The 25,360-nt window shown below is 73.3% G+C and overlaps 13 non-coding genes across 13 annotated transcripts; all 13 read right to left on the bottom strand.

Moving 5' to 3' along the window:
- Nucleotides 1–3,447: 3,447 nt before the first annotated feature.
- Nucleotides 3,448–3,566, bottom strand: LOC130025563 (5S ribosomal RNA). The gene has a single exon (XR_008792704.1). It is a non-coding gene; the product is annotated as a 5S ribosomal RNA (ribosomal RNA).
- A 1,625-nt stretch (nt 3,567–5,191) lies between these two features.
- On the bottom strand, nt 5,192–5,310 carry LOC130025562 (5S ribosomal RNA). Its single transcript, XR_008792703.1, has one exon. It is a non-coding gene; the product is annotated as a 5S ribosomal RNA (ribosomal RNA).
- Nucleotides 5,311–6,922: 1,612 nt separating this feature from the next.
- Nucleotides 6,923–7,041, bottom strand: LOC130025561 (5S ribosomal RNA). The gene has a single exon (XR_008792702.1). It is a non-coding gene; the product is annotated as a 5S ribosomal RNA (ribosomal RNA).
- A 1,637-nt stretch (nt 7,042–8,678) lies between these two features.
- Nucleotides 8,679–8,797, bottom strand: LOC130025559 (5S ribosomal RNA). The gene has a single exon (XR_008792700.1). It is a non-coding gene; the product is annotated as a 5S ribosomal RNA (ribosomal RNA).
- A 1,567-nt stretch (nt 8,798–10,364) lies between these two features.
- Nucleotides 10,365–10,483, bottom strand: LOC130025558 (5S ribosomal RNA). The gene has a single exon (XR_008792699.1). It is a non-coding gene; the product is annotated as a 5S ribosomal RNA (ribosomal RNA).
- Nucleotides 10,484–12,114: 1,631 nt separating this feature from the next.
- LOC130025557 (5S ribosomal RNA) lies at nt 12,115–12,233 on the bottom strand. The gene has a single exon (XR_008792698.1). It is a non-coding gene; the product is annotated as a 5S ribosomal RNA (ribosomal RNA).
- Nucleotides 12,234–13,855: 1,622 nt separating this feature from the next.
- Nucleotides 13,856–13,974, bottom strand: LOC130025556 (5S ribosomal RNA). The gene has a single exon (XR_008792697.1). It is a non-coding gene; the product is annotated as a 5S ribosomal RNA (ribosomal RNA).
- Nucleotides 13,975–15,597: 1,623 nt separating this feature from the next.
- Nucleotides 15,598–15,716, bottom strand: LOC130025555 (5S ribosomal RNA). Its single transcript, XR_008792696.1, has one exon. It is a non-coding gene; the product is annotated as a 5S ribosomal RNA (ribosomal RNA).
- Nucleotides 15,717–17,333: 1,617 nt separating this feature from the next.
- Nucleotides 17,334–17,452, bottom strand: LOC130025554 (5S ribosomal RNA). Its single transcript, XR_008792695.1, has one exon. It is a non-coding gene; the product is annotated as a 5S ribosomal RNA (ribosomal RNA).
- Nucleotides 17,453–19,093: 1,641 nt separating this feature from the next.
- Nucleotides 19,094–19,212, bottom strand: LOC130025553 (5S ribosomal RNA). The gene has a single exon (XR_008792694.1). It is a non-coding gene; the product is annotated as a 5S ribosomal RNA (ribosomal RNA).
- Nucleotides 19,213–20,813: 1,601 nt separating this feature from the next.
- On the bottom strand, nt 20,814–20,932 carry LOC130025552 (5S ribosomal RNA). The gene has a single exon (XR_008792693.1). It is a non-coding gene; the product is annotated as a 5S ribosomal RNA (ribosomal RNA).
- Nucleotides 20,933–22,543: 1,611 nt separating this feature from the next.
- LOC130025551 (5S ribosomal RNA) lies at nt 22,544–22,662 on the bottom strand. Its single transcript, XR_008792692.1, has one exon. It is a non-coding gene; the product is annotated as a 5S ribosomal RNA (ribosomal RNA).
- A 1,630-nt stretch (nt 22,663–24,292) lies between these two features.
- LOC130025550 (5S ribosomal RNA) lies at nt 24,293–24,411 on the bottom strand. The gene has a single exon (XR_008792691.1). It is a non-coding gene; the product is annotated as a 5S ribosomal RNA (ribosomal RNA).
- Between the last annotated feature and the right edge of the window lie 949 nt (nt 24,412–25,360).

The following is a 25,360-nucleotide window of genomic DNA, read 5'->3' as shown; positions in this document are numbered from 1 at the left end:
TGTCAGGCTGACATCTGAGACTAATTCAATACAACTTATTACTAAGTAGCCCTAGAAATTTTAGTTACCAAGAGTCTCAGAGATCAGATAGAGCACTGGTAGGACAAACTTTGTAACCAATTTTATAACTCTAGAAACTCATGATTAAACTAAACCATTACTTTTAAACCAGTTTTAATGTGTCATAGTTATTTTAACTCTTTCTAGGTCAAATATTCTAATCCAATGCAGATACAAATATGTACATTAACATAACAGCATAAGACCTATAAACAATCAATTTTTATAAAACATGATAAAACCTTCTTTGGCTTAATTTCAATAGTTCTTGTACCTTAATTATTTAAAATCATGAGCTTTCTACACCAGATACTTTTTAACAATTCCACAGAAATACAAACATGCTTTCAGACACAGAAAAAGCCCTTTGGATTTTTTTTAACCAAACTTTGATATCAGCATAAGAAAATATTTGAATTGTTGTGTGAGCACAAAAAGGATGGCAACAATCTATCTTTCCCACCGCCAGCGTTCTGTAGTTTCCCCCACTCCAGGGAGGTAGATGGAGATGGGCAGGAAAAGGAAGGAAACCTTATGGCCAGGCTGCTTGATCTTAGTTGCAGTTTATTCCAATCCTCTCTCCACTCTCGTACCAAAGACTAGCCTGCCTAGAGCTGGGAATCTGCAACCCAAAGATCAGGCCTGGCTAGCACCTGAGATCTCCGTATCTAAGACCTGCTAGGTTCTGTGAGAAAAGGGAAACTGCCTCTTACAAATTTTTCATAAAAGTTAGCTGAGGCTTGTAAGACAAGTTCTTGCTTTCTCTGAACTCTTATTTCACTTTAGTTTCAGGCTCTAGTTCCATAGCTCTTCTAGACAGTACAAGATTCTTAAGTTCAAAAAGGATTTCAACTGTTAATAATATAATCAATGTTCTTCTAACAAGAAATTTAGATTGAGAATTCTGCTTTCTCTGTAGGCTCAACCTTCTGATAAGGATTAACCCTTGTCTAACAGGTTCCTAAAACAACTGCATTTCTTAAATCACTGGGTTGCATGTCACTAACTTCTCTAAAATTTCTACTTCTGATTTCAGCCTGGTTCCAACACTCAAGTGTTCCACACAGACACACAGACAGACAGACAGTCAGACACAGACAGACGGACACAGACAGACAGACAGTGAACTGACGAAAACACCACACGTACATGTGCACATATCTGTAGTTGATCGATCAATCTGACCCTTCAAAAAAATGGCAGGGAGAAACTGATGGACTGAGAAAGGAAGGGACAGCTCCCAGGGCGGCTGATTGGGAACTCTGCTCCTCATTTCCCAGCCTAACTAGTCAGTCTCCCACTTGTTAAAAATGGGTCAAGAAAGCGCTTTTGTTGATATAAGCCGGCAAAATAAACTATGACAAAGATGTTACCATATTTTCGCCAAGGCTAATTCTGAGGCAGGGAACTAGTACCTTCCTATCAGACATGGGGATAGGCTTCTTTGTTTCTGATGTCAAACAGTTAATCATAAGATCTCGCATTTTCCTGCCTCCTCTGCTTTGATACTCTCCTATTTCTTTTGTTACCTGCAAAGATCTGACTGCAAAATGATCTGGTAATGCAAACTGCCATTCACTGGCTATCTTTCCCCAATATACTCAGGCCACATGGTGTTACAGAGGTCAATAAGATCTCCTTATCTAAAACTACCTAGTTAGAAGCTCCTCAGATGATTTCCTAATTGCAAGCAAGAATCTATGAAAAGGGATGGTTCCTTGGCAAAACTTTTCTCCAGGTCTATCACTTTTGCCTCTCCTAAGGGGACTCCAACCTCCCTTAAATTGGCCTTTATTCAGAGGCTCATCTCCACCTGGGTGGGCCTGGCTTTGGGCAGACCCACAGCTGTGTGCCTGAGCCAAACTTAGTGCTGTGGTCTTAAAAACTCTGCTCCTTAAAAAAAAACAGTTCTGCCTTCTCTCAGCTTGCTACATCTTCCCTGCTTTTGCTGGCTTGCTGCTTTTCTTAGGCTTCTTACCTGCCTTTTACCCCTTTTTTTTTCTTTCTGCCTTACATCTGGATTGCCTTCATTAGCATTTGAATTGACCTCTAGCTGAGACTGGGTGGGGAAAAGGATTTTCTGCCTGTAAATTGATCTGCCTTAGTTTCCCAGAATCTTCTCACTAGTGGGCTTTCCTCCCATCCCCCCAATAGTGGATGGTGACGCAAGACAGACAAAGGAGGGGTGCCTCTTTGCAGAGACTATTCAGATGCTTGCCTGGAGGAGAACTTCACAGCAGATCTTCCACAGATTACCTCCTTTATCTGAGCCACAAGGTTTGGAGAGAAGGAACCTCGTGGGGGCCAATCCACACCGAAGGAAGGTCGGGTTCGTGGTGCCTTTGGCCAGGCGGGCGCCGGGGCTCTCCTGCGGGCTCTTGCCCAGGGCGCCGCCAAGGGCCGGGTGCGGGGGCGGGCCCAGCGCCTTTGGGAATCGCAAGATGGGGGACTCCCGTCGCGTGGGCCAGGAGATCCGGGTGCCCCCGGCCTCAGTGCTCGCCCGACGGTGCTCTCTGCACCCGGGCTCCCACGGAGCCTCGCGTGGGTGCGTGCGCGCCGGCCGGCCGGCCGGGCTGCGCCTTGGGGCCCCCCACCCCCCGCGGCTTCCGGCGGGGCTCCCCTCTGGGTCTCTCGGGAGGGTTGAATGAAGGACAGGGGACAGCTCGCCCCCGCCTCCCGGTGAGCGGGGGCGCGCGCGTTGTGTGTGTGTGTGTGGGGGGGGGGCGCGCTGTGGACCTGGGGTGGGTGCAGGTGAGGGGCACGCTGGCAGGGGCGCTGGGAGCTGGGCGCGGGGGAAGCGGCCACTGGGACCGCCACCTCGGGGAGGAGCAGGGGCCGCCCGGGGCCCCCACTAAGCCCCTCACCACCGCCACCCCCGCGGCCCCGCTCCCTGCACAGCCCCGCCCCCACCGCGTTCCCCCACCCTCCCCGTGAGGATGTCCCTGCGGGACGGGAGCCCCCGGCGTACTCCTTTATGCCCCAGGAGGCCCCCCCAAGCCCCCGGGCGGCTGGCCGAGCGGCCCCGCCCCGCCCTGGCCCTCAGCAAGGCGTTGGGGCCGGCCGGCCGGCCGGGAGCCGGGGCAGGCAGGCCCTGGAGAGGGGCTGGGCGCGGGGCTGGACGGTCTTGGTGAGGAGCTGTGGGAGGGGGCGGGGAGGGCAGTGGGCAGGGGTGGGAGCTCAGGCCAGCCTCAGGCAGCCCAGGCCTGGGGGCCGGGCGCAGGGGAGTGGCAGGGCACCTGGGCACCTGGGTTGTGGGGGCCCGGAGGCTATGGGCAGGACCAGGGCCAGGGGCTAGGGCCCAGCCCCCCACCCCTCCCTTCCCCGCGTCCAAAGCCAAAGGCCAGGGGGAGAAAAGTAAAGAAGCAAATGCCCCACGCCCCCACAAAAGGCCTACAGCACCCGGTATTCCCAGGCGGTCTCCCATCCAAGTACTAACCAGGCCCGACCCTGCTTAGCTTCCGAGATCAGACGAGATCGGGCGCGTTCAGGGTGGTATGGCCGTAGACGGAGGCGCGGCTCTCCCGCCGCCCTCAAGAAGTGGCCCGGCCGCCCGCGGCCAGCCCCGTCCGCCCGCGCCCCCGCCCCCGCCCCCGCTGGCCCCGACGCCTGCCCTCCCGCACCGCACCGCGCACGGCTGCTCCGCTGCACAGCCCGCCTGCGCCCGGATCCCGGATGGGCGCACACAAGGCCACCCAGGGCGGGCGCAGGCGCGCGGCTGTGGCTGCACGGCTCCCAGTGTGTGCGCCCGCCCACCGGCCGCAGGGGCTCCCAGTGCCTGCGTGTGAGCCTGTGAGCCGCCGGAGGGCGGGACAGCCGCGCGCGCGCGCACACACCCACACGCACCCGCGCCTTAGGGACAGGGTCGGGGCGCCTCCGGTGGGGCCCCGCTGCGAGTGGCCGCGGTTCTGGGAGCAGGTGTGCGCGGCAGGGGGCGGAGCGTGGCCGTGGGGTCCGCGGCCCACGCCGGGGAGGCCCCGGGAGCAGCTTTGCCCAGCGCCCCCGGACCCTGTCTGTCGGCCTGCCCCTGCGCGGTGCGCGGGTCCGCTTCCGCGTGGCGGACGGGTTCGTGGTGCCTTTGGCCAGGCGGGCGCCGGGGCTCTCCTGCGGGCTCTTGCCCAGGGCGCCGCCAAGGGCCGGGTGCGGGGGCGGGCCCAGCGCCTTTGGGAATCGCAAGATGGGGGACTCCCGTCGCGTGGGCCAGGAGATCCGGGTGCCCCCGGCCTCAGTGCTCGCCCGACGGTGCTCTCTGCACCCGGGCTCCCACGGAGCCTCGCGTGGGTGCGTGCGCGCCGGCCGGCCGGCCGGCCGGGGTGCGCCTTGGGGCCCCCCACCCCCCGCGGCTTCCGGCAGGGCTCCGCTCTGGGTCTGTCGGGAGGGTTGAATGAAGGACAGGGGACAGCTCGCCCCCGCCTCCCGGTGAGAGCGGGCGCGCGAGTTGTGTGTGTGTGTCTGGGGGGGGGGGGGCGCGATGTGGGCCTGGGGTGGGTGCAGGTGAGGGGCACGCTGGCAGGGGCGCTGGGAGCTGGGCGCGGGGGGAGCGGCCACTGGGACCGCCACCTCGGGGAGGAGCAGGGGCCGCCCGGGGCCCCCACTCAGCCCCTCACAACCGCCACCCCCGCGGCCCTGCTCCCTGCACAGCCCCGCCCCCACCGCGTTCCCCCACCCTCCCCGTGAGGATGTCCCTGCGGGACGGGTGGCCCCCGCGTCCTCCTTTATGCCCCAGGAGGCCCCCCCAAGCCCCCGGGCGGCTGGCCGAGCGGCCCCGCCCCGCCCTGGCCCTCGACAAGGCGTTGGGGCCGGCCGGCCGGCCGGCCGGGAGCCGGGGCAGGCAGGCCCTGGAGAGGGGCTGGGCGCGGGGCTGGACGGTCTTGGTGAGGAGCTGTGGGAGGGGGCGGGGAGGGCAGTGGGCAGGGGTGGGAGCTCAGGCCAGCCTCAGGCAGCCCAGGCCTGGGGGCCGGGCGCAGGGGAGTGGCAGGGCACCTGGGCACCTGGGTTGTGGGGGCCCGGAGGCTATGGGCAGGACCAGGGCCAGGGGCTAGGGCCCAGCCCCCCACCCCTCCCTTCCCCGCGTCCAAAGCCAAAGGCCAGGGGGAGAAAAGTAAAGAAGCAAATGCCCCACGCCCCCACAAAAGGCCTACAGCACCCGGTATTCCCAGGCGGTCTCCCATCCAAGTACTAACCAGGCCCGACCCTGCTTAGCTTCCGAGATCAGACGAGATCGGGCGCGTTCAGGGTGGTATGGCCGTAGACGGAGGCGCGGCTCTCCCGCCGCCCTCAAGAAGTGGCCCGGCCGCCCGCGGCCAGTCCCGTCCGCCCGCGCCCCCGCCCCCGCCCCCGCTGGCCCCGACGCCTGTCCTCCCGCAACGCACCGCGCACGGCTGCTCCGCTGCACAGCCCGCCTGCGCCCGGATCCCGGATGGGCGCACACAAGGCCACCCAGGGCGGGCGCAGGCGCGCGGCTGTGGCTGCACGGCTCCCAGTGTGTGCGCCCGCCCACCGGCCGCAGGGGCTCCCAGTGCCTGCGTGTGAGCCTGTGAGCCGCCGGAGGGCGGGACAGCCGCGCGCGCGCGCACACACCCACACGCACCCGCGCCTTAGGGACAGGGTCGGGGCGCCTCCGGTGGGGCCCCGCTGCGAGTGGCCGCGGTTCTGGGAGCAGGTGTGCGCGGCAGGGGGCGGAGCGTGGCCGTGGGGTCCGCGGCCCACGCCGGGGAGGCCCCGGGAGCAGCTTTGCCCAGCGCCCCCGGACCCTGTCTGTCGGCCTGCCCCTGCGCGGTGCGCGGGTCCGCTTCCGCGTGGCGGACGGGTTCGTGGTGCCTTTGGCCAGGCGGGCGCCGGGGCTCTCCTGCGGGCTCTTGCCCAGGGCGCCGCCAAGGGCCGGGTGCGGGGGCGGGCCCAGCGCCTTTGGGAATCGCAAAATGGGGGACTCCCGTCGCGTGGACCAGGAGATCCGGGTGCCCCCGGCCTCAGTGCTCGCCCGACGGTGCTCTCTGCACCCGGGCTCCCACGGAGCCTCGCGTGGGTGCGTGCGCGCCGGCCGGCCGGCCGGGGTGCGCCTTGGGGCCCCCCACCCCCCGCGGCTTCCGGCGGGGCTCCCCTCTGGGTCTCTCGGGAGGGTTGAATGAAGGACAGGGGACAGCTCGCCCCCGCCTCCCGGTGAGCGGGGGCGCGCGCGTTGTGTGTGTGTGGGGGGGGGGGGCGCGCTGTGGGCCTGGGGTGGGTGCAGGTGAGGGGCACGCTGGCAGGGGCGCTGGGAGCTGGGCGCGGGGGGAGCGGCCACTGGGACCGCCACCTCGGGGAGGAGCAGGGGCCGCCCGGGGCCCCCACTCAGCCCCTCACCACCGCCACCCCCGCGGCCCCGCTCCCTGCACAGCCCCGCCCCCACCGCGTTCCCCCACCCTCCCCGTGAGGATGTCCCTGCGGGACGGGAGCCCCCGGCGTACTCCTTTATGCCCCAGGAGGCCCCCCCAAGCCCCCGGGCGGCTGGCCGAGCGGCCCCGCCCCGCCCTGGCCCTCAGCAAGGCGTTGGGGCCGGCCGGCCGGCCGGGAGCCGGGGCAGGCAGGCCCTGGAGAGGGGCTGGGCGCGGGGCTGGACGGTCTTGGTGAGGAGCTGTGGGAGGGGGCGGGGAGGGCAGTGGGCAGGGGTGGGAGCTCAGGCCAGCCTCAGGCAGCCCAGGCCTGGGGGCCGGGCGCAGGGGAGTGGCAGGGCACCTGGGCACCTGGGTTGTGGGGGCCCAGAGGCTATGGGCAGGACCAGGGCCAGGGGCTAGGGCCCAGCCCCCCACCCCTCCCTTCCCCGCGTCCAAAGCCAAAGGCCAGGGGGAGAAAAGTAAAGAAGCAAATGCCCCACGCCCCCACAAAAGGCCTACAGCACCCGGTATTCCCAGGCGGTCTCCCATCCAAGTACTAACCAGGCCCGACCCTGCTTAGCTTCCGAGATCAGACGAGATCGGGCGCGTTCAGGGTGGTATGGCCGTAGACGGAGGCCCGGCTCTCCCACCGCCCTCAAGAAGTGGCCCGGCCGCCCGCGGCCCGCCCCGGCGCGCCTCGGAATCCGCCCGCCCCGTCCGCCCGCGCCCCCGCTGGCCCCGACGCCTGCCCTCCCGCACTGCACCACGTACAGCTGCTCCGCTGCACAGCCCGCCTGCGCCCGGATCCCGGATGGGCGCACACAAGGCCACCCAGGGCGGGCGCAGGCGCGCGGCTGTGGCTGCACGGCTCCCAGTGTGTGCGCCCGCCCACCGGCCGCAGGGGCTCCCAGTGCCTGCGTGTGAGCCTGTGAGCCGCCGGAGGGCGGGACAGCCGCGCGCGTGCGCGCACACACCCACACGCACCCGCGCCTTAGGGACAGGGTCGGGGCGCCTCCGGTGGGGCCCCGCTGCGAGTGGCCGCGGTTCTGGGAGCAGGTGTGCGCGGCAGGGGGCGGAGCGTGGCCGTGGGGTCCGCGGCCCACGCCGGGGAGGCCCCGGGAGCAGCTTTGCCCAGCGCCCCCGGACCCTGTCTGTCGGCCTGCCCCCTGCGCGGTGCGCGGGTCCGCTTCCGCGTGGCGGACGGGTTCGTGGTGCCTTTGGCCAGGCGGGCGCCGGGGCTCTCCTGCGGGCTCTTGCCCAGGGCGCCGCCAAGGGCCGGGTGCGGGGGCGGGCCCAGCGCCTTTGGGAATCGCAAGATGGGGGACTCCCGTCGCGTGGGCCAGGAGATCCGGGTGCCCCCGGCCTCAGTGCTCGCCCGACGGTGCTCTCTGCACCCGGGCTCCCACGGAGCCTCGCGTGGGTGCGTGCGCGCCGGCCGGCCGGCCGGCCGGGGTGCGCCTTGGGGCCCCCAACCCCCCGCGGCTTCCGGCGGGGCTCCGCTCTGGGTCTGTCGGGAGGGTTGAATGAAGGACAGGGGACAGCTCGCCTCCGCCTCCCGGTGAGAGCGGGCGCGCGCGTTGTGTGTGTGTGTCTGGGGGGGGGGGGCGCGATGTGGGCCTGGGGTGGGTGCAGGTGAGGGGCACGCTGGCAGGGGCGCTGGGAGCTGGGCGCGGGGGGAGCGGCCACTGGGACCGCCACCTCGGGGAGGAGCAGGGGCCGCCCGGGGCCCCCACTCAGCCCCTCACCACCGCCACCCCCGCGGCCCTGCTCCCTGCACAGCCCCGCCCCCACCGCGTTCCCCCACCCTCCCCGTGAGGATGTCCCTGCGGGACGGGTGGCCCCCGCGTCCTCCTTTATGCCCCAGGAGGCCCCCCCAAGCCCCCGGGCGGCTGGCCGAGCGGCCCCGCCCCGCCCTGGCCCTCAGCAAGGCGTTGGGGCTGGCCGGCCGGCCGGGAGCCGGGGCAGGCAGGCCCTGGAGAGGGGCTGGGCGCGGGGCTGGACGGTCTTGGTGAGGAGCTGTGGGAGGGGGCGGGGAGGGCAGTGGGCAGGGGTGGGAGCTCAGGCCAGCCTCAGGCAGCCCAGGCCTGGGGGCCGGGCGCAGGGGAGTGGCAGGGCACCTGGGCACCTGGGTTGTGGGGGCCCGGAGGCTATGGGCAGGACCAGGGCCAGGGGCTAGGGCCCAGCCCCCCACCCCTCCCTTCCCCGCGTCCAAAGCCAAAGGCCAGGGGGAGAAAAGTAAAGAAGCAAATGCCCCACGCCCCCACAAAAGGCCTACAGCACCCGGTATTCCCAGGCGGTCTCCCATCCAAGTACTAACCAGGCCCGACCCTGCTTAGCTTCCGAGATCAGACGAGATCGGGCGCGTTCAGGGTGGTATGGCCGTAGACGGAGGCGCGGCTCTCCCGCCGCCCTCAAGAAGTGGCCCGGCCGCCCGCGGCCAGACCCGTCCGCCCGCGCCCCCCGCCCCCGCTGGCCCCGACGCCTGCCCTCCCGCACCGCACCGCGCACGGCTGCTCCGCTGCACAGCCCGCCTGCGCCCGGATCCCGGATGGGCGCACACAAGGCCACCCAGGGCGGGCGCAGGCGCGCGGCTGTGGCTGCACGGCTCCCAGTGTGTGCGCCCGCCTACCGGCCGCAGGGGCTCCCAGTGCCTGCGTGTGAGCCTGTGAGCCGCCGGAGGGCGGGACAGCCGCGCGCGCGCGCGCGCGCGCGCACACTCACACACACGCACCCGCGCCTTAGGGACAGGGTCGGGCGCCTCCGGTGGGGCCCCGCTGCGAGTGGCCGCGGTTCTGGGAGCAGGTGTGCGCGGCAGGGGGCGGAGCGTGGCCGTGGGGTCCGCGGCCCACGCCGGGGAGGCCCCGGGAGCAGCTTTGCCCAGCGCCCCCGGACCCTGTCTGTCGGCCTGCCCCTGCGCGGTGCGCGGGTCCGCTTCCGCGTGGCGGACGGGTTCGTGGTGCCTTTGGCCAGGCGGGCGCCGGGGCTCTCCTGCGGGCTCTTGCCCAGGGCGCCGCCAAGGGCCGGGTGCGGGGGCGGGCCCAGCGCCTTTGGGAATCGCAAGATGGGGGACTCCCGTCGCGTGGGCCAGGAGATCCGGGTGCCCCCGGCCTCAGTGCTCGCCCGACGGTGCTCTCTGCACCCGGGCTCCCACGGAGCCTCGCGTGGGTGCGTGCGCGCCGGCCGGCCGGCCGGGGTGCGCCTTGGGGCCCCCCACCCCCCGCGGCTTCCGGCGGGGCTCCCCTCTGGGTCTGTCGGGAGGGTTGAATGAAGGACAGGGGACAGCTCGCCCCCGCCTCCCGGTGAGCGCGGGCGCGCGCGTTGTGTGTGTGTGTCTGGGGGGGGGCGCGCTGTGGGCCTGGGGTGGGTGCAGGTGAGGGGCACGCTGGCAGGGGCGCTGGGAGCTGGGCGCGGGGGGAGCGGCCACTGGGACCGCCACCTCGGGGAGGAGCAGGGGCCGCCCGGGGCCCCCACTCAGCCCCTCACCACCGCCACCCCCGCGGCCCCGCTCCCTGCACAGCCCCGCCCCCACCGCGAACCCCCACCCTCCCCGTGAGGATGTCCCTGCGGGACGGGTGCCCCCCGCGTCCTCCTTTATGCCCCAGGAGGCCCCCCCAAGCCCCCGGGCGGCTGGCCGGCCGGGAGCCGGGGCAGGCAGGCCCTGGAGAGGGGCTGGGCGCGGGGCTGGACGGTCTTGGTGAGGAGCTGTGGGAGGGGGCGGGGAGGGCTGTGGGCAGGGGTGGGAGCTCAGGCCAGCCTCAGGCAGCCCAGGCCTGGGGGCCGGGCGCAGGGGAGTGGCAGGGCACCTGGGCACCTGGGTTGTGGGGGCCCGGAGGCTATGGGCAGGACCAGGGCCAGGGGCTAGGGCCCAGCCCCCCACCCCTCCCTTCCCCGCGTCCAAAGCCAAAGGCCAGGGGGAGAAAAGTAAAGAAGCAAATGCCCCACGCCCCCACAAAAGGCCTACAGCACCCGGTATTCCCAGGCGGTCTCCCATCCAAGTACTAACCAGGCCCGACCCTGCTTAGCTTCCGAGATCAGACGAGATCGGGCGCGTTCAGGGTGGTATGGCCGTAGACGGAGGCCCGGCTCTCCCACCGCCCTCAAGAAGTGGCCCGGCCGCCCGCGGCCCGCCCCGGCGCGCCTCGGAATCCGCCCGCCCCGTCCGCCCGCGCCCCCGCTGGCCCCGACGCCTGCCCTCCCGCACTGCACCACGTACAGCTGCTCCGCTGCACAGCCCGCCTGCGCCCGGATCCCGGATGGGCGCACACAAGGCCACCCAGGGCGGGCGCAGGCGCGCGGCTGTGGCTGCACGGCTCCCAGTGTGTGCGCCCGCCCACCGGCCGCAGGGGCTCCCAGTGCCTGCGTGTGAGCCTGTGAGCCGCCGGAGGGCGGGACAGCCCGCGCGCGCGCGCACACACCCACACGCACCCGCGCCTTAGGGACAGGGTCGGGGCGCCTCCGGTGGGGCCCCGCTGCGAGTGGCCGCGGTTCTGGGAGCAGGTGTGCGCGGCAGGGGGCGGAGCGTGGCCGTGGGGTCCGCGGCCCACGCCGGGGAGGCCCCGGGAGCAGCTTTGCCCAGCGCCCCCGGACCCTGTCTGTCGGCCTGCCCCTGCGCGGTGCGCGGGTCCGCTTCCGCGTGGCGGACGGGTTCGTGGTGCCTTTGGCCAGGCGGGCGCCGGGGCTCTCCTGCGGGCTCTTGCCCAGGGCGCCGCCAAGGGCCGGGTGCGGGGGCGGGCCCAGCGCCTTTGGGAATCGCAAGATGGGGGACTCCCGTCGCGTGGGCCAGGAGATCCGGGTGCCCCCGGCCTCAGTGCTCGCCCGACGGTGCTCTCTGCACCCGGGCTCCCACGGAGCCTCGCGTGGGTGCGTGCGCGCCGGCCGGCCGGCCGGGGTGCGCCTTGGGGCCCCCAACCCCCCGCGGCTTCCGGCGGGGCTCCGCTCTGGGTCTGTCGGGAGGGTTGAATGAAGGACAGGGGACAGCTCGCCTCCGCCTCCCGGTGAGAGCGGGCGCGCGCGTTGTGTGTGTGTGTCTGGGGGGGGGGGGCGCGATGTGGGCCTGGGGTGGGTGCAGGTGAGGGGCACGCTGGCAGGGGCGCTGGGAGCTGGGCGCGGGGGGAGCGGCCACTGGGACCGCCACCTCGGGGAGGAGCAGGGGCCGCCCGGGGCCCCCACTCAGCCCCTCACCACCGCCACCCCCGCGGCCCTGCTCCCTGCACAGCCCCGCCCCCACCGCGTTCCCCCACCCTCCCCGTGAGGATGTCCCTGCGGGACGGGTGGCCCCCGCGTCCTCCTTTATGCCCCAGGAGGCCCCCCGAAGCCCCCGGGCGGCTGGCCGAGCGGCCCCGCCCCGCCCTGGCCCTCAGCAAGGCGTTGGGGCTGGCCGGCCGGCCGGGAGCCGGGGCAGGCAGGCCCTGGAGAGGGGCTGGGCGCGGGGCTGGACGGTCTTGGTGAGGAGCTGTGGGAGGGGGCGGGGAGGGCAGTGGGCAGGGGTGGGAGCTCAGGCCAGCCTCAGGCAGCCCAGGCCTGGGGGCCGGGCGCAGGGGAGTGGCAGGGCACCTGGGCACCTGGGTTGTGGGGGCCCGGAGGCTATGGGCAGGACCAGGGCCAGGGGCTAGGGCCCAGCCCCCCACCCCTCCCTTCCCCGCGTCCAAAGCCAAAGGCCAGGGGGAGAAAAGTAAAGAAGCAAATGCCCCACGCCCCCACAAAAGGCCTACAGCACCCGGTATTCCCAGGCGGTCTCCCATCCAAGTACTAACCAGGCCCGACCCTGCTTAGCTTCCGAGATCAGACGAGATCGGGCGCGTTCAGGGTGGTATGGCCGTAGACGGAGGCGCGGCTCTCCCGCCGCCCTCAAGAAGTGGCCCGGCCGCCCGCGGCCAGACCCGTCCGCCCGCGCCCCCGCCCCCGCTGGCCCCGACGCCTGCCCTCCCGCACCGCACCGCGCACGGCTGCTCCGCTGCACAGCCCGCCTGCGCCCGGATCCCGGATGGGCGCACACAAGGCCACCCAGGGCGGGCGCAGGCGCGCGGCTGTGGCTGCACGGCTCCCAGTGTGTGCGCCCGCCTACCGGCCGCAGGGGCTCCCAGTGCCTGCGTGTGAGCCTGTGAGCCGCCGGAGGGCGGGACAGCCGCGCGCGCGCGCGCGCGCACACTCACACACACGCACCCGCGCCTTAGGGACAGGGTCGGGCGCCTCCGGTGGGGCCCCGCTGCGAGTGGCCGCGGTTCTGGGAGCAGGTGTGCGCGGCAGGGGGCGGAGCGTGGCCGTGGGGTCCGCGGCCCACGCCGGGGAGGCCCCGGGAGCAGCTTTGCCCAGCGCCCCCGGACCCTGTCTGTCGGCCTGCCCCTGCGCGGTGCGCGGGTCCGCTTCCGCGTGGCGGACGGGTTCGTGGTGCCTTTGGCAGGGCGGGCGCCGGGGCTCTCCTGCGGGCTCTTGCCCAGGGCGCCGCCAAGGGCCGGGTGCGGGGGCGGGCCCAGCGCCTTTGGGAATCGCAAGATGGGGGACTCCCGTCGCGTGGGCCAGGAGATCCGGGTGCCCCCGGCCTCAGTGCTCGCCCGACGGTGCTCTCTGCACCCGGGCTCCCACGGAGCCTCGCGTGGGTGCGTGCGCGCCGGCCGGCCGGCCGGGGTGCGCCTTGGGGCCCCCCACCCCCCGCGGCTTCCGGCGGGGCTCCCCTCTGGGTCTGTCGGGAGGGTTGAATGAAGGACAGGGGACAGCTCGCCCCCGCCTCCCGGTGAGCGCGGGCGCGCGCGTTGTGTGTGTGTGTCTGGGGGGGGGCGCGCTGTGGGCCTGGGGTGGGTGCAGGTGAGGGGCACGCTGGCAGGGGCGCTGGGAGCTGGGCGCGGGGGGAGCGGCCACTGGGACCGCCACCTCGGGGAGGAGCAGGGGCCGCCCGGGGCCCCCACTCAGCCCCTCACCACCGCCACCCCCGCGGCCCCGCTCCCTGCACAGCCCCGCCCCCACCGCGAACCCCCACCCTCCCCGTGAGGATGTCCCTGCGGGACGGGTGCCCCCCGCGTCCTCCTTTATGCCCCAGGAGGCCCCCCCAAGCCCCCGGGCGGCTGGCCAAGCGGCCCCGCCCCGCCCTGGCCCTCGGCAAGGCGTTGGGGCCGGCCGGCCGGCCGGCCGGCCGGGAGCCGGGGCAGGCAGGCCCTGGAGAGGGGCTGGGCGCGGGGCTGGACGGTCTTGGTGAGGAGCTGTGGGAGGGGGCGGGGAGGGCTGTGGGCAGGGGTGGGAGCTCAGGCCAGCCTCAGGCAGCCCAGGCCTGGGGGCCGGGCGCAGGGGAGTGGCAGGGCACCTGGGCACCTGGGTTGTGGGGGCCCGGAGGCTATGGGCAGGACCAGGGCCAGGGGCTAGGGCCCAGCCCCCCACCCCTCCCTTCCCCGCGTCCAAAGCCAAAGGCCAGGGGGAGAAAAGTAAAGAAGCAAATGCCCCACGCCCCCACAAAAGGCCTACAGCACCCGGTATTCCCAGGCGGTCTCCCATCCAAGTACTAACCAGGCCCGACCCTGCTTAGCTTCCGAGATCAGACGAGATCGGGCGCGTTCAGGGTGGTATGGCCGTAGACGGAGGCGCGGCTCTCCCGCCGCCCTCAAGAAGTGGCCCGGCCGCCCGCGGCCAGCCCCGTCCGCCCGCGCCCCCGCCCCCGCCCCCGCTGGCCCCGACGCCTGCCCTCCCGCACCGCACCGCGCACGGCTGCTCCGCTGCACAGCCCGCCTGCGCCCGGATCCCGGATGGGCGCACACAAGGCCACCCAGGGCGGGCGCAGGCGCGCGGCTGTGGCTGCACGGCTCCCAGTGTGTGCGCCCGCCCACCGGCCGCAGGGGCTCCCAGTGCCTGCGTGTGAGCCTGTGAGCCGCCGGAGGGCGGGACAGCCGCGCGCGCGCGCGCGCGCACACTCACACACACGCACCCGCGCCTTAGGGACAGGGTCGGGCGCCTCCGGTGGGGCCCCGCTGCGAGTGGCCGCGGTTCTGGGAGCAGGTGTGCGCGGCAGGGGGCGGAGCGTGGCCGTGGGGTCCGCGGCCCACGCCGGGGAGGCCCCGGGAGCAGCTTTGCCCAGCGCCCCCGGACCCTGTCTGTCGGCCTGCCCCTGCGCGGTGCGCGGGTCCGCTTCCGCGTGGCGGACGGGTTCGTGGTGCCTTTGGCCAGGCGGGCGCCGGGGCTCTCCTGCGGGCTCTTGCCCAGGGCGCCGCCAAGGGCCGGGTGCGGGGGCGGGCCCAGCGCCTTTGGGAATCGCAAGATGGGGGACTCCCGTCGCGTGGGCCAGGAGATCCGGGTGCCCCCGGCCTCAGTGCTCGCCCGACGGTGCTCTCTGCACCCGGGCTCCCACGGAGCCTCGCGTGGGTGCGTGCGCGCCGGCCGGCCGGCCGGGGTGCGCCTTGGGGCCCCCCACCCCCCGCGGCTTCCGGCGGGGCTCCCCTCTGGGTCTGTCGGGAGGGTTGAATGAAGGACAGGGGACAGCTCGCCCCCGCCTCCCGGTGAGCGGGGGCGCGCGCGTTGTGTGTGTGTGGGGGGGGGGGGCGCGCTGTGGACCTCGGGTGGGTGCAGGTGAGGGGCACGCTGGCAGGGGCGCTGGGAGCTGGGCGCGGGGGGAGCGGCCACTGGGACCGCCACCTCGGGGAGGAGCAGGGGCCGCCCGGGGCCCCCACTCAGCCCCTCACCACCGCCACCCCCGCGGCCCCGCTCCCTGCACAGCCCCCGCCCCCACCGCGTTCCCCCACCCTCCCCGTGAGGATGTCCCTGCGGGACGGGAGCCCCCGGCGTACTCCTTTATGCCCCAGGAGGCCCCCCCCAAGCCCCCGGGCGGTTGGCCGAGCGGCCCCGCCCCGCCCTGGCCCTCAGCAAGGCGTTGGGGCCGGCCGGCCGGCCGGGAGCCGGGGCAGGCAGGCCCTGGAGAGGGGCTGGGCGCGGGGCTGGACGGTCTTGGTGAGGAGCTGTGGGAGGGGGGCGGGGGAGGGCAGTGGGCAGGGGTGGGAGCTCAGGCCAGCCTCAGGCAGCCCAGGCCTGGGGGCCGGGCGCAGGGGAGTGGCAGGGCACCTGGGCACCTGGGTTGTGGGGGCCCGGAGGCTATGGGCAGGACCAGGGCCAGGGGCTAGGGCCCAGCCCCCCACCCCTCCCTTCCCCGCGTCCAAAGCCAAAGGCCAGGGGGAGAAAAGTAAAGAAGCAAATGCCCCACGCCCCCACAAAAGGCCTACAGCACCCGGTATTCCCAGGCGGTCTCCCATCCAAGTACTAACCAGGCCCGACCCTGCTTAGCTTCCGAGATCAGACGAGATCGGGCGCGTTCAGGGTGGTATGGCCGTAGACAAGCGCGGCTCTCCCGCCGCCCTCTAGAAGTGGCCCGGCCGCCCGCGGCCAGCCCCGTCCGCCCCGCGCCCCCGCCCCCGCCCCCGCTGGCCCCGACGCCTGCCCTCACCGCACCGCACCGCGCACGGCTGCTCCGCTGCACAGCCCGCCTGCGCCCGGATCCCGGATGGGCGCACACAAGGCCACCCAGGGCGGGCGCAGGCGCGCGGCTGTGGCTGCACGGCTCCCAGTGTGTGCGCCCGCCCACCGGCCGCAGGGGCTCCCAGTGCCTGCGTGTGAGCCTGTGAGCCGCCGGAGGGCGGGACAGCCGCGCGCGCGCGCACACACCCACACGCACCCGCGCCTTAGGGACAGGGTCGGGGCGCCTCCGGTGGGGCCCCGCTGCGAGTGGCCGCGGTTCTGGGAGCAGGTGTGCGCGGCAGGGGGCGGAGCGTGGCCGTGGGGTCCGCGGCCCACGACGGGGAGGCCCCGGGAGCAGCTTTGCCCAGCGCCCCCGGACCCTGTCTGTCGGCCTGCCCCTGCGCGGTGCGCGGGTCCGCTTCCGCGTGGCGGACGGGTTCGTGGTGCCTTTGGCCAGGCGGGCGCCGGGGCTCTCCTGCGGGCTCTTGCCCAGGGCGCCGCCAAGGGCCGGGTGCGGGGGCGGGCCCAGCGCCTTTGGGAATCGCAAGATGGGGGACTCCCGTCGCGTGGGCCAGGAGATCCGGGTGCCCCCGGCCTCAGTGCTCGCCCGACGGTGCTCTCTGCACCCGGGCTCCCACGGAGCCTCGCGTGGGTGCGTGCGCGCCGGCCGGCCGGCCGGGGTGCGCCTTGGGGCCCCCCACCCCCCGCGGCTTCCGGCGGGGCTCCCCTCTGGGTCTCTCGGGAGGGTTGAATGAAGGACAGGGGACAGCTCGCCCCCGCCTCCCGGTGAGCGGGGGGCGCGCGCGTTGTGTGTGTGTGTGGGGGGGGGGGCGCGCTGTGGGCCTGGGGTGGGTGCAGGTGAGGGGCATGCTGGCAGGGGCGCTGGGAGCTGGGCGCGGGGGCAGCGGCCACTGGGACCGCCACCTCGGGGAGGAGCAGGGGCCGCCCGGGGCCCCCACTCAGCCCCTCACCACCGCCACCCCCGCGGCCCCGCTCCCTGCACAGCCCCGCCCCCACCGCGTTCCCCCCACCCTCCCCGTGAGGATGTCCCTGCGGGACGGGAGCCCCCGGCGTACTCCTTTATGCCCCAGGAGGCCCCCCCAAGCCCCCGGGCGGCTGGCCGAGCGGCCCCGCCCCACCCTGGCCCTCGGCAAGGCGTTGGGGCCGGCCGGGCCGGCCGGGAGCCGGGGCAGGCAGGCCCTGGAGAGGGGCTGGGCGCGGGGCTGGACGGTCTTGGTGAGGAGCTGTGGGAGGGGGGCGGGGAGGGCAGTGGGCAGGGGTGGGAGCTCAGGCCAGCCTCAGGCAGCCCAGGCCTGGGGGCCGGGCGCAGGGGAGTGGCAGGGCACCTGGGCACCTGGGTTGTGGGGGCCCGGAGGCTATGGGCAGGACCAGGGCCAGGGGCTAGGGCCCAGCCCCCCACCCCTCCCTTCCCCGCGTCCAAAGCCAAAGGCCAGGGGGAGAAAAGTAAAGAAGCAAATGCCCCACGCCCCCACAAAAGGCCTACAGCACCCGGTATTCCCAGGCGGTCTCCCATCCAAGTACTAACCAGGCCCGACCCTGCTTAGCTTCCGAGATCAGACGAGATCGGGCGCGTTCAGGGTGGTATGGCCGTAGACGGAGGCGCGGCTCTCCCGCCGCCCTCAAGAAGTGGCCCGGCCGCCCGCGGCCAGACCCGTCCGCCCGCGCCCCCGCCCCCGCTGGCCCCGACGCCTGCCCCTCCCGCACCGCACCGCGCACGGCTGCTCCGCTGCACAGCCCGCCTGCGCCCGGATCCCGGATGGGCGCACACAAGGCCACCCAGGGCGGGGCGCAGGCGCGCGGCTGTGGCTGCACGGCTCCCAGTGTGTGCGCCCGCCTACCGGCCGCAGGGGCTCCCAGTGCCTGCGTGTGAGCCTGTGAGCCGCCGGAGGGCGGGGACAGCCGCGGCGCAGCGCGCGCGCGCACACTCACACACACGCACCCGCGCCTTAGGGACAGGGTCGGGCGCCTCCGGTGGGGCCCCGCTGCGAGTGGCCGCGGTTCTGGGAGCAGGTGTGCGCGGCAGGGGGCGGAGCGTGGCCGTGGGGTCCGCGGCCCACGCCGGGGAGGCCCCGGGAGCAGCTTTGCCCAGCGCCCCCGGACCCTGTCTGTCGGCCTGCCCCTGCGCGGTGCGCGGGTCCGCTTCCGCGTGGCGGACGGGTTCGTGGTGCCTTTGGCAGGGCGGGCGCCGGGGCTCTCCTGCGGGCTCTTGCCCAGGGCGCCGCCAAGGGCCGGGTGCGGGGGGCGGGCCCAGCGCCTTTGGGAATCGCAAGATGGGGGACTCCCGTCGCGTGGGCCAGGAGATCCGGGTGCCCCCGGCCTCAGTGCTCGCCCGACGGTGCTCTCTGCACCCGGGCTCCCACGGAGCCTCGCGTGGGTGCGTGCGCGCCGGCCGGCCGGCCGGGGTGCGCCTTGGGGCCCCCCCACCCCCCGCGGCTTCCGGCGGGGCTCCCCTCTGGGTCTGTCGGGAGGGTTGAATGAAGGACAGGGGACAGCTCGCCCCCGCCTCCCGGTGAGCGCGGGGCGCGCGCGCGTTGTGTGTGTGTGTCTGGGGGGGGGGCGCGCTGTGGGCCTGGGGTGGGTGCAGGTGAGGGGCACGCTGGCAGGGGCGCTGGGAGCTGGGCGCGGGGGGGAGCGGCCACTGGGACCGCCACCTCGGGGAGGAGCAGGGGCCGCCCGGGGCCCCCACTCAGCCCCTCACCACCGCCACCCCCGCGGCCCCGCTCCCTGCACAGCCCCGCCCCCACCGCGAAACCCCCACCCTCCCCGTGAGGATGTCCCTGCGGGACGGGTGCCCCCCGCGTCCTCCTTTATGCCCCAGGAGGCCCCCCCAAGCCCCCGGGCGGCTGGCCAAGCGGCCCCCGCCCCGCCCTGGCCCTCGGCAAGGCGTTGGGGCCGGCCGGCCGGTGGCCGGCCGGGCCGGGAGCCGGGGCAGGCAGGCCCTGGAGAGGGGCTGGGCGCGGGGCTGGACGGTCTTGGTGAGGAGCTGTGGGAGGGGGCGGGGAGGGCTGTGGGCAGGGGTGGGAGCTCAGGCCAGCCTCAGGCAGCCCAGGCCTGGGGCCGGGGCGCAGGGGAGTGGCAGGGCACCTGGGCACCTGGGTTGTGGGGGCCCGGAGGCCTATGGGCAGGACCAGGGCCAGGGGCTAGGGCCCAGCCCCCCACCCCTCCCTTCCCCGCGTCCAAAGCCAAAGGCCAGGGGGAGAAAAGTAAAGAAGCAAATGCCCCACGCCCCCACAAAAGGCCTACAGCACCCGGTATTCCCAGGCGGTCTCCCATCCAAGTACTAACCAGGCCCGACCCTGCTTAGCTTCCGAGATCAGACGAGATCGGGCGCGTTCAGGGTGGTATGGCCGTAGACGGAGGCGCGGCTCTCCCGCCCGCCCCTCAAGAAGTGGCCCGGCCGCCCCGCGGCCAGCCCCGTCCGCCCGCGCCCCCGCCCCCGCCCCCCGCTGGCCCCGACGCCTGCCCTCCCGCACCGCACCGCGCACGGCTGCTCCGCTGCACAGCCCGCCTGCGCCCGGATCCCGGATGGGCGCACACAAGGCCACCCAGGGCGGGCGCAGGCGCGCGGCTGTGGCTGCACGGCTCCCAGTGTGGTGCGCCCGCCCACCGGCCCGCAGGGGCTCCCAGTGCCTGCGTGTGAGCCTGTGAGCCGCCGGAGGGCGGGACAGCCGCGCGCGCGCGCGCGCGCACACTCACACACACGCACCCGCGCCTTAGGGACAGGGTCGGGCGCCTCCGGTGGGGCCCCGCTGCGAGTGGCCGCGGTTCTGGGAGCAGGTGTGCGCGGCAGGGGGCGGAGCGTGGCCGTGGGGTCCGCGGCCCACGCCGGGGAGGCCCCGGGAGCAGCTTTGCCCAGCGCCCCCGGACCCCTGTCTGTCGGCCTGCCCCTGCGCGGTGCGCGGGTCCGCTTCCGCGTGGCGGACGGGTTCGTGGTGCCTTTGGCCAGGCGGGCGCCGGGGCTCTCCTGCGGGCTCTTGCCCAGGGCGCCGCCAAGGGCCGGGTGCGGGGGCGGGCCCAGCGCCTTTGGGAATCGCAAGATGGGGGACTCCCGTCGCGTGGGCCAGGAGATCCGGGTGCCCCCGGCCTCAGTGCTCGCCCGACGGTGCTCTCTGCACCCCGGGCTCCCACGGAGCCTCGCGTGTGGTGCGTGCGCGCCGGCCGGCCGGCCGGGGTGCGCCTTGGGGCCCCCCACCCCCCGCGGCTTCCGGCGGGGCTCCCCTCTGGGTCTGTCGGGAGGGTTGAATGAAGGACAGGGGACAGCTCGCCCCCGCCTCCCGGTGAGCGGGGGCGCGCGCGTTGTGTGTGTGTGGGGGGGGGGGGCGCGCTGTGGACCTCGGGTGGGTGCAGGTGAGGGGCACGCTGGCAGGGGCGCTGGGAGCTGGGCGCGGGGGGAGCGGCCACTGGGACCGCCACCTCGGGGAGGAGCAGGGGGCCGCCCGGGGCCCCCACTCAGCCCCTCACCACCGCCACCCCCGCGGCCCCGCTCCCTGCACAGCCCCCGCCCCCACCGCGTTCCCCCACCCTCCCCGTGAGGATGTCCCTGCGGGACGGGAGCCCCCGGCGTACTCCTTTATGCCCCAGGAGGCCCGCCCCGCCCCGCCCTGGCCCTCAGCAAGGCGTTGGGGCCGGCCGGCCGGCCGGGAGCCGGGGCAGGCAGGCCCTGGAGAGGGGCTGGGCGCGGGGCTGGACGGTCTTGGTGAGGAGCTGTGGGAGGGGGCGGGGAGGGCAGTGGGCAGGGGTGGGAGCTCAGGCCAGCCTCAGGCAGCCCAGGCCTGGGGGCCGGGCGCAGGGGAGTGGCAGGGCACCTGGGCACCTGGGTTGTGGGGGCCCGGAGGCTATGGGCAGGACCAGGGCCAGGGGCTAGGGCCCAGCCCCCCACCCCTCCCTTCCCCGCGTCCAAAGCCAAAGGCCAGGGGGAGAAAAGTAAAGAAGCAAATGCCCCACGCCCCCACAAAAGGCCTACAGCACCCGGTATTCCCAGGCGGTCTCCCATCCAAGTACTAACCAGGCCCGACCCTGCTTAGCTTCCGAGATCAGACGAGATCGGGCGCGTTCAGGGTGGTATGGCCGTAGACAAGCGCGGCTCTCCCGCCGCCCTCTAGAAGTGGCCCGGCCGCCCGCGGCCAGCCCCGTCCGCCCGCGCCCCCGCCCCCGCCCCCGCTGGCCCCGACGCCTGCCCTCCCGCACCGCACCGCGCACGGCTGCTCCGCTGCACAGCCCGCCTGCGCCCGGATCCCGGATGGGCGCACACAAGGCCACCCAGGGCGGGCGCAGGCGCGCGGCTGTGGCTGCACGGCTCCCAGTGTGTGCGCCCGCCCACCGGCCGCAGGGGCTCCCAGTGCCTGCGTGTGAGCCTGTGAGCCGCCGGAGGGCGGGACAGCCGCGCGCGCGCGCACACACCCACACGCACCCGCGCCTTAGGGACAGGGTCGGGGCGCCTCCGGTGGGGCCCCGCTGCGAGTGGCCGCGGTTCTGGGAGCAGGTGTGCGCGGCAGGGGGCGGAGCGTGGCCGTGGGGTCCGCGGCCCACGACGGGGAGGCCCCGGGAGCAGCTTTGCCCAGCGCCCCCGGACCCTGTCTGTCGGCCTGCCCCTGCGCGGTGCGCGGGTCCGCTTCCGCGTGGCGGACGGGTTCGTGGTGCCTTTGGCCAGGCGGGCGCCGGGGCTCTCCTGCGGGCTCTTGCCCAGGGCGCCGCCAAGGGCCGGGTGCGGGGGCGGGCCCAGCGCCTTTGGGAATCGCAAGATGGGGGACTCCCGTCGCGTGGGCCAGGAGATCCGGGTGCCCCCGGCCTCAGTGCTCGCCCGACGGTGCTCTCTGCACCCGGGCTCCCACGGAGCCTCGCGTGGGTGCGTGCGCGCCGGCCGGCCGGCCGGGGTGCGCCTTGGGGCCCCCCACCCCCCGCGGCTTCCGGCGGGGCTCCCCTCTGGGTCTCTCGGGAGGGTTGAATGAAGGACAGGGGACAGCTCGCCCCCGCCTCCCGGTGAGCGGGGGCGCGCGCGTTGTGTGTGTGTGTGGGGGGGGGGGCGCGCTGTGGGCCTGGGGTGGGTGCAGGTGAGGGGCATGCTGGCAGGGGCGCTGGGAGCTGGGCGCGGGGGCAGCGGCCACTGGGACCGCCACCTCGGGGAGGAGCAGGGGCCGCCCGGGGCCCCCACTCAGCCCCTCACCACCGCCACCCCCGCGGCCCCGCTCCCTGCACAGCCCCGCCCCCACCGCGTTCCCCCACCCTCCCCGTGAGGATGTCCCTGCGGGACGGGAGCCCCCGGCGTACTCCTTTATGCCCCAGGAGGCCCCCCCAAGCCCCCGGGCGGCTGGCCGAGCGGCCCCGCCCCACCCTGGCCCTCGGCAAGGCGTTGGGGCCGGCCGGCCGGCCGGGAGCCGGGGCAGGCAGGCCCTGGAGAGGGGCTGGGCGCGGGGCTGGACGGTCTTGGTGAGGAGCTGTGGGAGGGGGCGGGGAGGGCAGTGGGCAGGGGTGGGAGCTCAGGCCAGCCTCAGGCAGCCCAGGCCTGGGGGCCGGGCGCAGGGGAGTGGCAGGGCACCTGGGCACCTGGGTTGTGGGGGCCCGGAGGCTATGGGCAGGACCAGGGCCAGGGGCTAGGGCCCAGCCCCCCACCCCTCCCTTCCCCGCGTCCAAAGCCAAAGGCCAGGGGGAGAAAAGTAAAGAAGCAAATGCCCCACGCCCCCACAAAAGGCCTACAGCACCCGGTATTCCCAGGCGGTCTCCCATCCAAGTACTAACCAGGCCCGACCCTGCTTAGCTTCCGAGATCAGACGAGATCGGGCGCGTTCAGGGTGGTATGGCCGTAGACGGAGGCGCGGCTCTCCCGCCGCCCTCAAGAAGTGGCCCGGCCGCCCGCGGCCAGCCCCGTCCGCCCGCGCCCCCGCCCCCGCCCCCGCTGGCCCCGACGCCTGCCCTCCCGCACCGCACCGCGCACGGCTGCTCCGCTGCACAGCCCGCCTGCGCCCGGATCCCGGATGGGCGCACACAAGGCCACCCAGGGCGGGCGCAGGCGCGCGGCTGTGGCTGCACGGCTCCCAGTGTGTGCGCCCGCCCACCGGCCGCAGGGGCTCCCAGTGCCTGCGTGTGAGCCTGTGAGCCGCCGGAGGGCGGGACAGCCGCGCGCGCGCGCGCGCGCACACTCACACACACGCACCCGCGCCTTAGGGACAGGGTCGGGCGCCTCCGGTGGGGCCCCGCTGCGAGTGGCCGCGGTTCTGGGAGCAGGTGTGCGCGGCAGGGGGCGGAGCGTGGCCGTGGGGTCCGCGGCCCACGCCGGGGAGGCCCCGGGAGCAGCTTTGCCCAGCGCCCCCGGACCCTGTCTGTCGGCCTGCCCCTGCGCGGTGCGCGGGTCCGCTTCCGCGTGGCGGACGGGTTCGTGGTGCCTTTGGCCAGGCGGGCGCCGGGGCTCTCCTGCGGGCTCTTGCCCAGGGCGCCGCCAAGGGCCGGGTGCGGGGGCGGGCCCAGCGCCTTTGGGAATCGCAAGATGGGGGACTCCCGTCGCGTGGGCCAGGAGATCCGGGTGCCCCCGGCCTCAGTGCTCGCCCGACGGTGCTCTCTGCACCCGGGCTCCCACGGAGCCTCGCGTGGGTGCGTGCGCGCCGGCCGGCCGGCCGGGGTGCGCCTTGGGGCCCCCCACCCCCCGCGGCTTCCGGCGGGGCTCCCCTCTGGGTCTGTCGGGAGGGTTGAATGAAGGACAGGGGACAGCTCGCCCCCGCCTCCCGGTGAGCGCGGGGCGCGCGCGTTGTGTGTGTGTGTCTGGGGGGGGGGCGCGCTGTGGGCCTGGGGTGGGTGCAGGTGAGGGGCACGCTGGCAGGGGCGCTGGGAGCTGGGCGCGGGGGGAGCGGCCACTGGGACCGCCACCTCGGGGAGGAGCAGGGGCCGCCCGGGGCCCCCACTCAGCCCCTCACCACCGCCACCCCCGCGGCCCCGCTCCCTGCACAGCCCCGCCCCCACCGCGAACCCCCACCCTCCCCGTGAGGATGTCCCTGCGGGACGGGTGCCCCCCGCGTCCTCCTTTATGCCCCAGGAGGCCCCCCCAAGCCCCCGGGCGGCTGGCCAAGCGGCCCCGCCCCGCCCTGGCCCTCGGCAAGGCGTTGGGGCCGGCCGGCCGGCCGGCCGGCCGGGAGCCGGGGCAGGCAGGCCCTGGAGAGGGGCTGGGCGCGGGGCTGGACGGTCTTGGTGAGGAGCTGTGGGAGGGGGCGGGGAGGGCTGTGGGCAGGGGTGGGAGCTCAGGCCAGCCTCAGGCAGCCCAGGCCTGGGGGCCGGGCGCAGGGGAGTGGCAGGGCACCTGGGCACCTGGGTTGTGGGGGCCCGGAGGCTATGGGCAGGACCAGGGCCAGGGGCTAGGGCCCAGCCCCCCACCCCTCCCTTCCCCGCGTCCAAAGCCAAAGGCCAGGGGGAGAAAAGTAAAGAAGCAAATGCCCCACGCCCCCACAAAAGGCCTACAGCACCCGGTATTCCCAGGCGGTCTCCCATCCAAGTACTAACCAGGCCCGACCCTGCTTAGCTTCCGAGATCAGACGAGATCGGGCGCGTTCAGGGTGGTATGGCCGTAGACGGAGGCGCGGCTCTCCCGCCGCCCTCAAGAAGTGGCCCGGCCGCCCGCGGCCAGCCCCGTCCGCCCGCGCCCCCGCCCCCGCCCCCGCTGGCCCCGACGCCTGCCCTCCCGCACCGCACCGCGCACGGCTGCTCCGCTGCACAGCCCGCCTGCGCCCGGATCCCGGATGGGCGCACACAAGGCCACCCAGGGCGGGCGCAGGCGCGCGGCTGTGGCTGCACGGCTCCCAGTGTGTGCGCCCGCCCACCGGCCGCAGGGGCTCCCAGTGCCTGCGTGTGAGCCTGTGAGCCGCCGGAGGGCGGGACAGCCGCGCGCGCGCGCGCGCGCACACTCTCACACACGCACCCGCGCCTTAGGGACAGGGTCGGGCGCCTCCGGTGGGGCCCCGCTGCGAGTGGCCGCGGTTCTGGGAGCAGGTGTGCGCGGCAGGGGGCGGAGCGTGGCCGTGGGGTCCGCGGCCCACGCCGGGGAGGCCCCGGGAGCAGCTTTGCCCAGCGCCCCCGGACCCTGTCTGTCGGCCTGCCCCTGCGCGGTGCGCGGGTCCGCTTCCGCGTGGCGGACGGGTTCGTGGTGCCTTTGGCCAGGCGGGCGCCGGGGCTCTCCTGCGGGCTCTTGCCCAGGGCGCCGCCAAGGGCCGGGTGCGGGGGCGGGCCCAGCGCCTTTGGGAATCGCAAGATGGGGGACTCCCGTCGCGTGGGCCAGGAGATCCGGGTGCCCCCGGCCTCAGTGCTCGCCCGACGGTGCTCTCTGCACCCGGGCTCCCACGGAGCCTCGCGTGGGTGCGTGCGCGCCGGCCGGCCGGCCGGGGTGCGCCTTGGGGCCCCCCACCCCCCGCGGCTTCCGGCGGGGCTCCCCTCTGGGTCTGTCGGGAGGGTTGAATGAAGGACAGGGGACAGCTCGCCCCCGCCTCCCGGTGAGCGGGGGCGCGCGCGTTGTGTGTGTGTGTGGG

This window comes from Sorex fumeus, unplaced genomic scaffold (genome assembly GCF_029834395.1).
Source record: "Sorex fumeus unplaced genomic scaffold, SorFum_2.1 ptg000030l, whole genome shotgun sequence".
NCBI lineage: Eukaryota > Metazoa > Chordata > Mammalia > Eulipotyphla > Soricidae > Sorex > Sorex fumeus.
Note: the sequence above shows the minus strand (reverse complement) of the source record. Positions and strands in the feature narration are given on the sequence as shown.